Source organism: Pollicipes pollicipes, unplaced genomic scaffold (genome assembly GCF_011947565.3).
Source record: "Pollicipes pollicipes isolate AB1234 unplaced genomic scaffold, Ppol_2.1 Scaffold_7262;HRSCAF=8765_pilon_pilon_pilon, whole genome shotgun sequence".
NCBI classification, from domain to species: domain Eukaryota; kingdom Metazoa; phylum Arthropoda; class Thecostraca; order Pollicipedomorpha; family Pollicipedidae; genus Pollicipes; species Pollicipes pollicipes.
This window is the reverse complement of record NW_023597055.1, coordinates 1176561-1189398: the sequence shown is the minus strand read 5'-3', so window position 1 is coordinate 1189398 and position 12838 is coordinate 1176561.

Sequence of the window (12838 nt, the reverse complement as noted above, 5' to 3'; positions counted from 1 at the left end):
ACGAGGGCCTACCGACAGGGACAAGGGGGTCCTCTCCTCCTCTCAGTAACGACGCGGATCTGCTCCAGGTCGTAAACGACCTTATCTTACCGATACCTTCATCATATCCCCTCCCCCCCCCCCCCCCCCGATGCTTCAAGCCTCCAGGCATGCTGGACCCTGAAAGTGAACGTGAGACTTCTATTTGACCAGAGCGATACCCAAGCGATAGTTCAAGCTTACAACAACGCATCGCCCAGACCACGGCCAGCCGACGAGAAGGTTGTATCATTGTTCTGAATCTCTTGGATCTTCCTGTAGGCATCTGTTACCATTGATACGGAAATTCATGTGGTGATGATAACACACAATATTGAAAAGAGAATAAGACGATATTTGGGATGCAGTTGGTGAAAACATGTTCTCGGCCTTACATAAGATTACGGTTGGCAGCAACAACGTTCACGTGGAATGATTCCGGTGGCAATATTTTACAGTCATGGTACACGCAAAACACATCAGTAACTGAATAGCGCATTAATCGTACTACCACAAAGGCATTGACTCGACCTAATTGGGTGATTTATCGTTAGCAGACCCTTTCTGAGACTATGCATCTTCATCAGTGTCATACGGCACACTCTTGCGGGTTTTCCACGTTTAGATAAGCATGTCAGCTATCTTTGATATCTGATATACCTCAGCGCCATACCAGCAACAGCCAGACGTTAGGTACTTTTTATGAAGATTTGATCCGAACCATTTAAATCGATGGATTTATGGAATCAGAGCTCACGCCAGGCAGTGCTGGTTGTGTGAGCCCTTACCCCTACCATCCGATAGCGCTATTCCAGGCAACAGCGGAATTTAGTGGCGAAAGTTTAATGTGCCGCAATGCTCGGCACGGTCCATCTTGCCCTCTGACGTCAACTGACCTTTAGCGCGACCTCTGCCACCGGCCACAAGCCATACCTGTCAAGGCCAAATAGCGGACGCCCAAAGCGATTCGAACCTGCCCCAGCACAGGTGGTTGGATTGGAAGGCAGGCGCTCTAACCACCTGAGCTACCTATACGGACAATACGTCGGGTAATACCAATAGGGTATGGATATTACCGCGCTTGATATCGACAGCCTTATGAGGTTGTGCCTACACAGCAGCTGTTTTTGCCTAGACGACGGTAACTGTAAACAAAATTCGGAGGTAGCCATGGGAAACAAAATGGGTCCATCGGTCGCCATACTACTCAAGCATCACATAGGCCCTCAGATTGATGACGCTTTTATATCAAATTTTGTCATGCAACACATAGATGATCTATTTGGAGTGCGCGTACAGGGTGGGGAGAGTTTCTGCCGATTTGAAGGCCAAAATGATTCATCCGAATTTGCGTCCAGAACATGATGGCAAAACAGTCTAGAGAAGCTCATCGCCTGGTGTCTATGCAGTTAAATATCAAGCCAAGTGCACAATCACTGTCAGAGGTACTAAAAACAGAATGTACACGACTCAAAACACCACAAACATGCAAACATAAAAATGACACGCGGAATGTGCATCAGCCACAAGGTCATTGCATCTCAAATATCCGCCCAGCTCTTCACGTCCCTCACGGCACGCTTGAAAGCGGACAGTGAGCGGCGTTCAGCTGCACCGGCTGGCAGTCTATTCTACGAGGACGACGTTCGGTGTCGAAAGCTTCTCTGTGAGCACGCCAGCCGGCATTTTGGCAGATCCAGCCGTCCTGCCCCGGTGAAGCGAGCAGCGCGGTCGGATACCGAGGGCCTGGCGGTAAACATGTTGCGCAATACGAGGGCCTTATGCAGTTCGGGGGTCTATTACGGGGGCCTCTGGCAGTTCGAAGCCTTATGGACTTTGGTAACGTCCCAGACCTCGGCTAACCGCTCCTTTCGGTACCATCCCAGCGCCTGGAGTGCCGGACCAATTCTGTCCCGAAGCTGTATCCCTATCACAGTCCTGGCGGCAAAATTTGTAACTTTATGGATCATGTACAAATATTTTTGGGTGGCGCCTCCCCCACCGAAATATAATACAAAATAAAAGGGAATACGTGGGTTTCGATCATACATTTTAGCATGTCTTTTGTTATGTACGGGTAAGGTTTTAAGTTTTGATATGTAGTCTTAATATGTCATGGACGACGTGATGCCGCAGGCGAATGGGAGATATTAGGAGCGCATGGCACTACTTGACCACACGACTTATGGGCGAATCCCAAGACAGAACGGGGTCGATGACGACACCGAGGATCCGGACCGAGTGAGTGGATGACATGCGGGCATTGACAACAGCCGAGAGCAAGTTTTCGCCTTTTTGTGTTATGCCAACTTCCATTAAGAACGAAGCCAGTTTTAGGGATTAATTTTGAGATTCAGAGCGTAACCATCTCTACATCGTCACCAAAGTGCTTAATTCGGGCTTGGAGAGCGGTGAGGTCTTGATCATCTGTCCTCGCTCTATCCAGAAACTCGGTGCCGCTAGGACACGTAATGACCCGACAGTTGAACTAGAAGCACGGGAAGTCGTTTGCCAGAAGTCAAGACTGAGGTCTTCAGTCTTGACTTCTGACCTTTTTCAGCCTTTATTTCGAGTTGTTGGGACTGATTCAAGAACGTACGGTATAAATCTAGTCATGGTCACATTAAAATGCATACCAAAGGAGTCCTTCATTATCATTGCATGATGTTCCACTATGCTACTGCGCAATTGGACATTTTGTCGATGTCGGCCCTGGGTTGCAGCCAGCCTTGCCGATTTCGCCACCTGACTTCTCATGTCGTCTGCCCAGGGTGGGCGCTTGTAGTTTTCGGGTGCCTGGCACGACGCTGGGTGGGCTGCGCGAGGCCAGGTTTTTCATGGAGAGTTCTGGGGCGTGCAAACCTGATGGTAGTTGTATTCGTAGCCTTCTCCTTGTATTGACGTCATCGGTCCTTTCCCTCTCCATGATATCTAACCTGCCCAACCTGCCGCAATTTTTCCGACTCCTGGAAGCACTCCCAAGTTCATCCTATTTTCAAATCCAGAGTTCCAGCCCTGGCCTCCAAGTACCGTCCTATTCGCATCGTCCCTCTCACAGCCAAGATTGTCGAGCACCAGGCACCTGGCGCAGCACCAGGTGTTCACCTACATATCCGACAATTACCTACTGTCCTCATCCCAGCGTGGTTTCCGTTCCCATCATTCCTCGGAGACTGCCGCGCTCACTGTGACTAACCACGTCTTTTCCGACATGGGCCGTGACGATCTTTCATTCTGATGTCTCCTGGATCCCAGTAAATGTTTCGACGTCATTCATCATTCTCAACTACTTTCAAAGCTCGAGCTCTATGACTTGACCCGGCTTGGGTCTCCTATCTTTTTGGTAATTTCCAGTCAGTCTGCATCTTGTCTCTTTCTGGCGACAGAGTGGTCTCCAAGCCCCTTTCCAAAACAATGGGACTCTTCCAGGGGCCAGCGCTTGGTCCTCTTGTTTTCACAACCTTTGCCAATGCCCTTGGTCTGAACGTGCCAGACACTCATGTGACCCAGTACGCTGACAACACCGTAATCCCCGATGATTATCCGATGTCAAACGCAATCTTCCTTCCCTCATCCAACGCATGGAAACCACCCTGTCCTCCCTAGCATCATACTTCCATGCCCACGGTCTCAGCCCCAACGCATCCAAACCCGAGCTTCTTCTCCTTGGCACCAGACAGGACGCCCGTGGACTTTCCCCTTTCAGTGTACAGGTCGGTGAGGGCACCGTGCGAGAAGTTCAGGCCGTAGCAAGCTCGGGCGTGCTATCTGACCGCCACCTGAGCTGGGACGCACACGTCAGTGATGTCGTCAAAAAGCGCATCGGCCTTCTGATCGACCTTGGCCACCTGAAATCGGCCTCCTGATCGACCTTCGACACGTGAGACATTTCCTTCCACAACGAGTGCTGCTGATCATCGCTCAGGTCCTAGTCTCGCGCGTGAGATACTGCATTTCAGGTTATAGCCAAGGTCAGCTGTTAATGAGGCCAGCTGCTGAAATTAATCGACTTCGCTGCCAGAGAAGACGTGTGTCCGAAAGTATGACCACGTGTCTCGCGCACGGGATGACCTGCGCTTTGCTACACCTCGCCAAAAGTGGAAACGGCTATCGCTGCGCGCGAGGCCTGTGAGCGAGATAAACCTGCAGATCTCACTTGTTTGTTGCAAACATACGCCGACGTGCAAGGCAGTGGCTGTTCTACCCGCATAGATCAAATCTGCGCCCCTTGCGGCGCGCACGGCGGCAGGACAGTAGTCCCTCGCATACCGAGTGGCCCGTCTTGTGAACGAGCTGCCAGTGAATGTGAGACGACTGGATTCAACCAGTTTTAAGCGTGCTGCTTACTCCTTTTTTGTGTGGTATGGCTGCCTCATCCTGTTCATGCGTGCATGCGTCTTTGCATTTGCACTCCTTGCCATTTTTAGTTGTTTTTGACATAATGATTTATCTCTAATGCTAATGTCACGCAATAGCCATGTATTTATGTAGAGCGTCAGCTGTTGTCCAATACAAATGCAACAGCAAACTGCTCCAGCACCGGGCTGAATAATAACCCTCCTTTCAGGCTTCTCGCCTTTGGTTTCAGAATCATGAAAAGTCATGGAAATGCTGAAAAACTTAAGGCATAAAAGGTAGATGCCCACTAAAAGTTTGCAAAGCCTGCATTAGGGAAATTTCGAGTTATCAAAAGATACAGCCTAATAACGCTCATGCAAACAGTAAATGGTTCAGTGTCATTTGCATATCTTAGCTAGATGCAGTCCGTAGGCTGAGCTCTGAACCCTAACCTTAAAATCACTGCTGGCATCTCATGCTTGCACAAGTGCTCCCCGCAAGTCACCTACACGCTTGCGAATGCGCTCATTAACATCGGGATTCGAAAGTGACATCATCCATGCTGCAGCCCCGGCCACATCAGGAGTCACGTCAATGCGTCACTGGTCGCGTTAAGACGTCAGCAATCGTGTCAATACATCAACAGTCGCGTAGCTCATAAAAAGTCGCGTCAGCGCATCAACAGTCGCGTCAGCACATCAACAGTCGCGTTAGCTCATCAACGGTTGCGCCAGCACGTCAACAGTCGCGTCGGCACATCAACAGTCGCGTCAACACATCAACAGTCGCGTCGGCACATCAACAGTCGCGTAGCGCACAAAAAGTCGCGTCAGCACATCAACAGTCGCGTCAGCACATCAGCAGTCGCTTCAGCACATCAACAGTTACGTCAGCACATCAACAGTGGCGTCAACACATCAAAAGTCACGTCAGCTGATCAACAGTCGCGTGCCGCTCGGGTTCGTTCGCCGACGTGCGGTCGGTGCGGCCGCGCAGCATCGACAAGCGCAGGACGAGTGCCAGCGGTGCGAAACGGCGGCGCAGCCTACCACTGCAGGGTCCCTCCGCGGGCCGCCGCCTCGGCTGCCGCTGTTGTCTGAACTCAGACGAAGATTCAGGCAGGCAGATGTTTGACTGTGCACTGCCGAGGAAAGATACGGCATAATGATGTCCAACAAGGAGGATAATCGGCTGTCTGGGAGAGGCAAGATCCTATTTTCGCATAACTGTGGGAAAAACCTGCGACGATCGGCGGAAAGCGGCCATTTTAAGATCGCTCCCGGCATCATGATGGTGTAAATTCATGAATAGTTCAGGGCCACCACATTTAAGTTCTCTGCTTGTTTCTCTCAGCTTCACGATTTCTTTGCCAAAATTAGGATGCGTATGAGTCGGTCCAAACCGTGGAGGGGTAAATACCATTTGAAGAACTGTTCAATACAACCTGTCTAACTTTGCTTACCACGCATTTTGAAGAAGTATTAATCGCGACAGCCTCTTGATTTAATCCGGTTGTGTACTCCAATCGCCCTGCTAGGTCTGATTATGAAAACAACGTGTGCCAAAAAAGGAGAAAATTAGCTCACCGCCAACATCTATAACGCTGCTGCTTCTTCTGACTGGGAAACAGCGACGGGTAATCTGGGTTTCCTTGGATAGATTCGGGAGCACTTCAGGAGCCAACGCATCACATGAGAAGCGGTTTAGATTTGGAAGCATTTCTGGAGACAGCACGTTGCGCGGGGAACGGTCTAGATTTAGAAGCACTTTAGAGGACAGCGCGTCGCGCGAGGAACGGTCTCAATTTCCTACCCTCTTAGGCTGGGGCCCCCAGGAGACCGCCGGATGCTCCACCAGATCAGATCACAGGTCTCAAGGATGACGCGGTCATAGGCCACATGGTCACAGGCCATAAGATTACAGGTCACAAGATTACAGGTCATAGGCCATAGATCACACGACCACAGGTCACAAGGTCACATATCGCATGTCACAAGGTCACAGGTCACAAGGCCACAGGCCATAAGCCACCGACCACAAGGCCACAATGTTCACAGATCACAAGGTCACAGGGTCGCAGGTAACAAGGTCACATGTTACAAGGTCACAGGCCACAAGGCCACAGGTCTCTGGCAGAGTGTCGTCGCCATTTACAGTCACCAGCCTCTACGCCGCCCCACGGACCCGTGGCTACCAGCTGTTCCACACCTCACCCGCGCCACTTCCGCAGTCTTGCGAGATCGTATACGGCACAGTCATGACCCTAAATTCAGCCCCGCATACCACTGAAAGCGCAGCGTTCGTATTGCAAACCCAGGTGTCGTTGTGCTGGGCGTGTGCATGGACGTGGCGTATTTCATGAACGAGCGATAATATGCCGAATGATTGTATGTAGATCATTGTCAGGGTCTTGCATAAATTATGAAAAGAAATGGCACAAATAGCAGCACAGTGATTACCAACAAAGACGCACGATTCTGTCAGTCACATTGTCGGCGGGATGCCTGTGGAGGTGGTGATGCTAACGGACACAACGGCAAACGTTGGGGGGGGGGGGGCATCCATCGCCTAACAGGATTTAAATTGTCGAAAAACTTTTGAGTAAAAAGCGCAAAAATATGCGCTTGAGATATGCTGATGCGGATGTGGTTTACTCGGACATATCAAGATGTTGTCTGATTCAGGTCAGTTTTGTCAGGAGGTCTCCGTTCCTGCTGTACAGCATCTGCAAACATAAGACATTATTATGTAAACCAGGTCGGTGTGCGTGATCTGGTAGCTTTTTGGTCAAGAGTGTTACAGCTGAAGGCAACACGCAAAACAAGCATAACTTACTTCCTTTTGCCTGAAAGCTGCTTTTTTAGAAACAATTTTTGCTACTCGGTCCAAGAAGAGCGAGCTTATAATTTTTTTTCGGTAGACCCATGCCTTAAAAGTGGCATTACAGTCAAACATCGGGTCAGACGCTGGTCTGGTCCGGTCATGCCCGTCCAGAGCAAATCACTTTAGGTCTATGTTTAATCGCTGTTTGCGAGCCATCGCGAGTTACGCGAGGTCAGACAAGATCAGACCGTGTCCGCCAAACTCTGTATAGCTGTCGTCAATTGAACAGAGGATCTTTGTCATAAACAAATGAAAGGTAAAGTTGCTGACCAACGGCCGGTCAAAGTCAGGCCGTGGCTGTCAGCGAGGACAATTTTTAAGCAATCGCTTAATCTGATGAGACAACGGAGTGTAAGATGAAGACATCTCTGAGCATATTTTATCGACCAAAGGACGGTTGAATTTAGGACACGGCTTATCTGATTGACCGACCATGGGCCAGGTATGAAGACCAAACAGAGGTCAAAACCAACCTGCTTTTTACGGAAGAGGCTGTTTTACGTGCAGTTTCTAATGCTGATTATAAGTTGCTTCATAACAGGGACCGCAACAGACATATTCCGTAGATTTCTTAAAGGGCAGAGAACGTCACTGACCTGAAATGACTCAGATCAGCATTTTCTAGGGATATACTGCCTAGCATAATTCTTGACGCTTATTGAATTTTCCTAATCCCAAAATTTATGTATATTTTTGGTCACCATAACCTCATCAAGATCACAAAAAAATCATTGGAATATAATGAACACCAGTAACCTTCTGCTTAAGACAGGAATATAGGTTCAATGCGATTTCATGAGTATGCATGGGGGGGGTATTTTGGACACTGATCTAGGGTTTGACCTGGTCTGTCCTTATTTGACCAGGTCATAATCTAGGAAGCTCAAATTTTGACATAAGTGAATTAACATGCAGTTTAAACCGACCCTGTGAATTTGGTATATCTAGCTCTGTTAGTATTTGATGTTATAAGTTCAAATTGGCCCCGCACCGGAACAAAAGGCATTCGACCAGCCACCCAGATGCGTGTTAACCCCGGTGATCTCCATGCCTCGTGCAGTACGCGTCTGATCCCCCCCCCCCCCCTTTCCGTAGCTGGACGCGCCTCTGCCCATGCTGACCCATCATCGCCCTGGCCGCGCCCATGTCGACGCCCCCCAGCCACGCGTGACGCTCCCGTGACCAGCCGCGCTGACGCCCTTGATTGGGCGGGTAATCAATTACCGTGGCTGCGTAGCCTGGAGCGCGGACCACAAGCCGGCGGACTCGCAGGTAATCATTATTTGACGAGCTGCGCACACTCATCAATATCCGCCGGCAGGCTGTGGAAACATCACGGCACAGCCGAGTATGCCTGACGAAGTGTTGTCGTTCCTCACGGCGGTGGGCGAGGGTGTTGTCGTTCCTCGCGTCGGTGGACGAGAGTGTTGCCGTTCCTCACGTCAGTGGGCGAGAGTGTTGTCGTTCCTCACGTCAGTGGGCGAGAGTATTGCCGTTACCCACGTCAGTGGGCGAGAGCATTGCCGCTACCCACGTCAATGGGCGAGAGTGTTGCCGTTCCCTTCGTCAGTGGGCGAGTGTTGCCGTTCCTCACGTCGGCGGGCGAGTGTGACGACAATTTTTTGCGCAATTCATCCTCAAGAATGCTACGTACATCTTTGGCGGCGGCGACAGTGCCACACCGTGAACCCCTTTTGTAGTGATCTTGCTGCCGATATGTGCCAACCACCAGACTGCATCCACGACGCATGTGGTGCGTCAAAACCGTCGCTGCCTACGGGGCAGTCGAACATTTTTATCAGCTGGCTGTTGTGGATGCCCTGCTTTGAAAGTAGCTGCCAGCTCAAGCTTGGCAACGTTCTTATTAGGATTGCACTGCTTGGAAAATATTTGGAGTTTGATTAATGCTTCCGTTAGTTTATGCCAGCGGCTGTGAAAACACGTATCGTGAATTATGGCAAACAAAGGTGCAAGCAATTACGTTCCGACACAACACGTGCCCTTTGCTTATTTTGAGAGCATGCCTTCTTGACCCAGGTGTGCTGGCTTTCGGTTAAAGAGAACAAGGTGTACCCTGCAAAAATCAGTGGTGAGTAGTATAGCAATTAAACAAGGAGATAGCATGACGCTATGCACTTCCTGCATTTCATATTTTATCGCTGGAGTTCATGGTTGATGGGACCTCGGTTCGGTTTATGCCATTCTTACATGAACGTCACGTGAGCGCACGCCTGTATTGATCTCACTCGCATTGCAGCCGAGCACCCTCTCCTCACTGCACGGCGTCCCGCGCTCAACCCTAGTGGCGGGGATGAGCGCATGACAGTGCAGGTCAAGTGACCTCACAGCTGACGGCTGACCTGGCTGGAGGTATTTGGGGAGCAAGGACAGTCGGCAAACGGCAGCAGCCTAGCGGCAGCGAAGCGGAGGCAAGCGAAATTTATACCGTTTTGCAGTGGCGAAGGCATGTATGTTCCATGGCGGGAACACGTGACGTCAGCGCGCGCTTTTGTCATCGCACGCGGGCCAAACTGTCTTGCGTGACTTCGCTTCGCTGTATAAGGCCGTCCTTGCTCCGTTCTCGTTCTTGCGTCCTTACGTGCTTGCGGACAGTCCGGCTCGCTGTCAGCTGTCAAGCGGTTACCATAGTTACCACCTGAGTCACGAGAGACGCACGCAGGCTAGCGCTGCGGCCGGCAGGTGCCCGGCTTCAGTGCAGATTGGGCCAATTATGCGGGCGCGCGCCGCCCTTATAAGAAATAAGAGTGCCTAAACCCCATTTGTGCCCTTCATGCTGCTTTGATTTGCAACCCAACATACTACGTTGCGACCAGTTTTTTTCTGTGGCGTGCAATGCGCTTTCTTTGAGAGGCTGGATGTCACGGTAGGTCTGATGGCCTGACTCCGCCCAAGGTCAAGAGGTCATTTGGTTTGAGTGAAATAAAATGACAGACGTTAGCAGAACGGAAGTGTGTTTTGGGGGCCGCTGTTGGTACAATCATTTTCAGTTATTACATTTTTTAATTTATATGGTCCGACAAAGCCCTTGCCGAATACTTTAAAATTGTTACAGCTGTGGCATAGATCTCGCTCAGATCAAACTCAAATTTCCTTGAAGGAATTTTGAACCTTTTAAATACAATTACCCGATTGCCGTCGGGATAAATCGACTCATTGAACAAATGACGAAAACATGCATCTTCCTTTTGAATTTGCCAGCTATTTCAAAAACAATTCTTTAGATGTGTCGGAGGCAACTGTAACATATACAATTGTTCCTTAACAATGGATATTATGAATATCTATATCTAGATATCTAGATGGGTCTATGGGGTAGGGGCTCGCGCTTAACAGGGCCTGTTATGTGAACACTGGTGCCAGGGGCGTATTTCCCCCAAATGAATGGTGGGAGGCTAAGGATTGAAAAATGACTCAACCTACCACCAAAATGCACCATCAAACAGCTTTCTCTCTAGATTTGGCATATTTTTTTCTGAAAGTTGAAGGAACACAAGTTAGTTGGGGGATGGGGGGAGGGTCCAGCCCCTCCCCAACTGGACAGGACATTACGTCCCAGCCTGATCCCACCAAACGGCGCCTGTTGCGTTAGCCACAATCCCACCACGCGCCCGTGAAATTTTAATCAAACGCAGAGTTTTGTGTTGAAAGCTGGAAATTTTTTTGCTGCAATGCTTAGCTCGACCCACAGGCACACCGCCCTCCGACCTCAGCTGACCTTGAGCGGCCGCTGCCGCCGACCGCAGCCATCCCAGCCAGGACCAGATGAGCTCGCGTAGGAGCTCGTACCCTTACCCCGCCACGGGTGGGATGAGAGGCAGGCGCTCTAACCCGCAGAGCCACGGACTGATGATCACCTTCAAATTCAGGTTATATGTGTTTTGTTCCTCGGCGCGATGCAACGGGTCACTCACTCGAAATAAAAATGGCGGCCAAATTAAAACCCACTCTGCTGTGCATGCTTCCTGAAACAATTTTCGTTTTGACTCCGTGAACTGCTACGTATACGTATACGTATACGTAACATATGTATACGTATAATGACGTACACGCGTACGTATTTTACGTATATGCACCTGCAAAAACGCGTCCAAAATGGGTCAATTTGTCACCTGCATAAGCACACGACGTTTTTTTCCATGCCACTGTTTACTGCGCATTACACCAGCTCATTTTCAGTACACCACACGGGCGTGTTATTACAAGTATGGCACCGGTGGTGATAACGTTGCAAAGGCCGTGCAGCCGCGCGAGGCCAGCCGCTGGAATTGTTCGCCGGCGGTTGCAAAGCCCCGCGTTCGCTCGCGCGGGCGGCTGCCATGGCTTCATCGACCCCGTGCACGGCTTTGCCAATCCGTGCCGCGGCCGATCCAGCTGTGTGCGCCGGTCAAACAAGTCGGCGGGATGCCCTTGTTCGCCATTTAACGAGGCATCGAGCGCCGTCGGGACTCCGCGCTGCCCGGCGCCGTGGTACACTGGCCGCTGCAGAATTGGGCGAACGGGGTGTATTGTGTGGTGCGAGCTAGCCAGCCCGGGCGCAATAATCTCACGTGACAATATGAGGAAAGGGTTGCAGAGGCCGTGCAGCAAATGCACGAGCTGTACTGTTTTAGTCCTTCGGTTTCAGAGCATTGTTCTATCGCCTGTTCTATGTCGTGTGTTCGTGTGTGCCGCGTCGTGTTCTATGTTCATGTCGTTCTATGTTGTTCTAGGTATAGTGGCCTAGCGTCTTGCAGAGGAAAGTAACAGCGCAAAGCATCATTTGCCATTTACAAAATGTGTTTTATTGACTCACTTATTGACACACACTTATTGATTATTGGCACACTTACGCCCACCTGTTGTCCGCATGTGACGATGGTTCTCTGATGGCAAACGCTTTCGCATTTTCAATTATTCAGATTAAAGTGTCTTTATGAGGAATGAAGACCACCACCGAGACCATGCAGCGGCGACCATGCTCACCAGCCGCTCAAATCTCACGGCCGCAGCGCAGCACGATGGACCAGCCCTGAAGACCTGCTGAAGGCACGCTTCCGCGCCAAGGAACGACCTCGGCTCGCGAGAGCGTCGCATGACGTCAGACCGGCGGGCGCGTGCCCAGCGGCTATACAGCCGCTTTAAGTACCAACGGTCAGTGGCAGGGGCGTCATGGGGTCGATACGGCCGCACGGGTGTTCGGTGAAGCGATGCCGCCGGCTGCCAGCGGCGCCGAGGAATTGAGGTCGGCTGGTTGGAAAACGACGTGATCGATGCCCGCCGTGGTTGCCATTAACGTGAACTGTCGCCGTTGTGGCCGTGGGCGGCAATCGCTGTTCAGGACGGTATCACTGTCTCCAATTAGATCCAGCGGTGGGTAGGCATGGGTGCATGTGGTAACCATGCTCGAGCTCCAGCTCCAGCTCCTCCGAGGTGCTGTGTTTCCGGCCGCGGTCCGGATATCCGGGCACGCTCAGCCGAGGCCGTCTCTGCGGCGAGCTCATCACGTGTGTCTGTCTGCGGCGAGCTCATCAGCGTGTGCCTGTCTGCGGCGAGCTCATCATATGTGTTTGTCTGCGGCGAGCTCATCACGTGTGCCCGT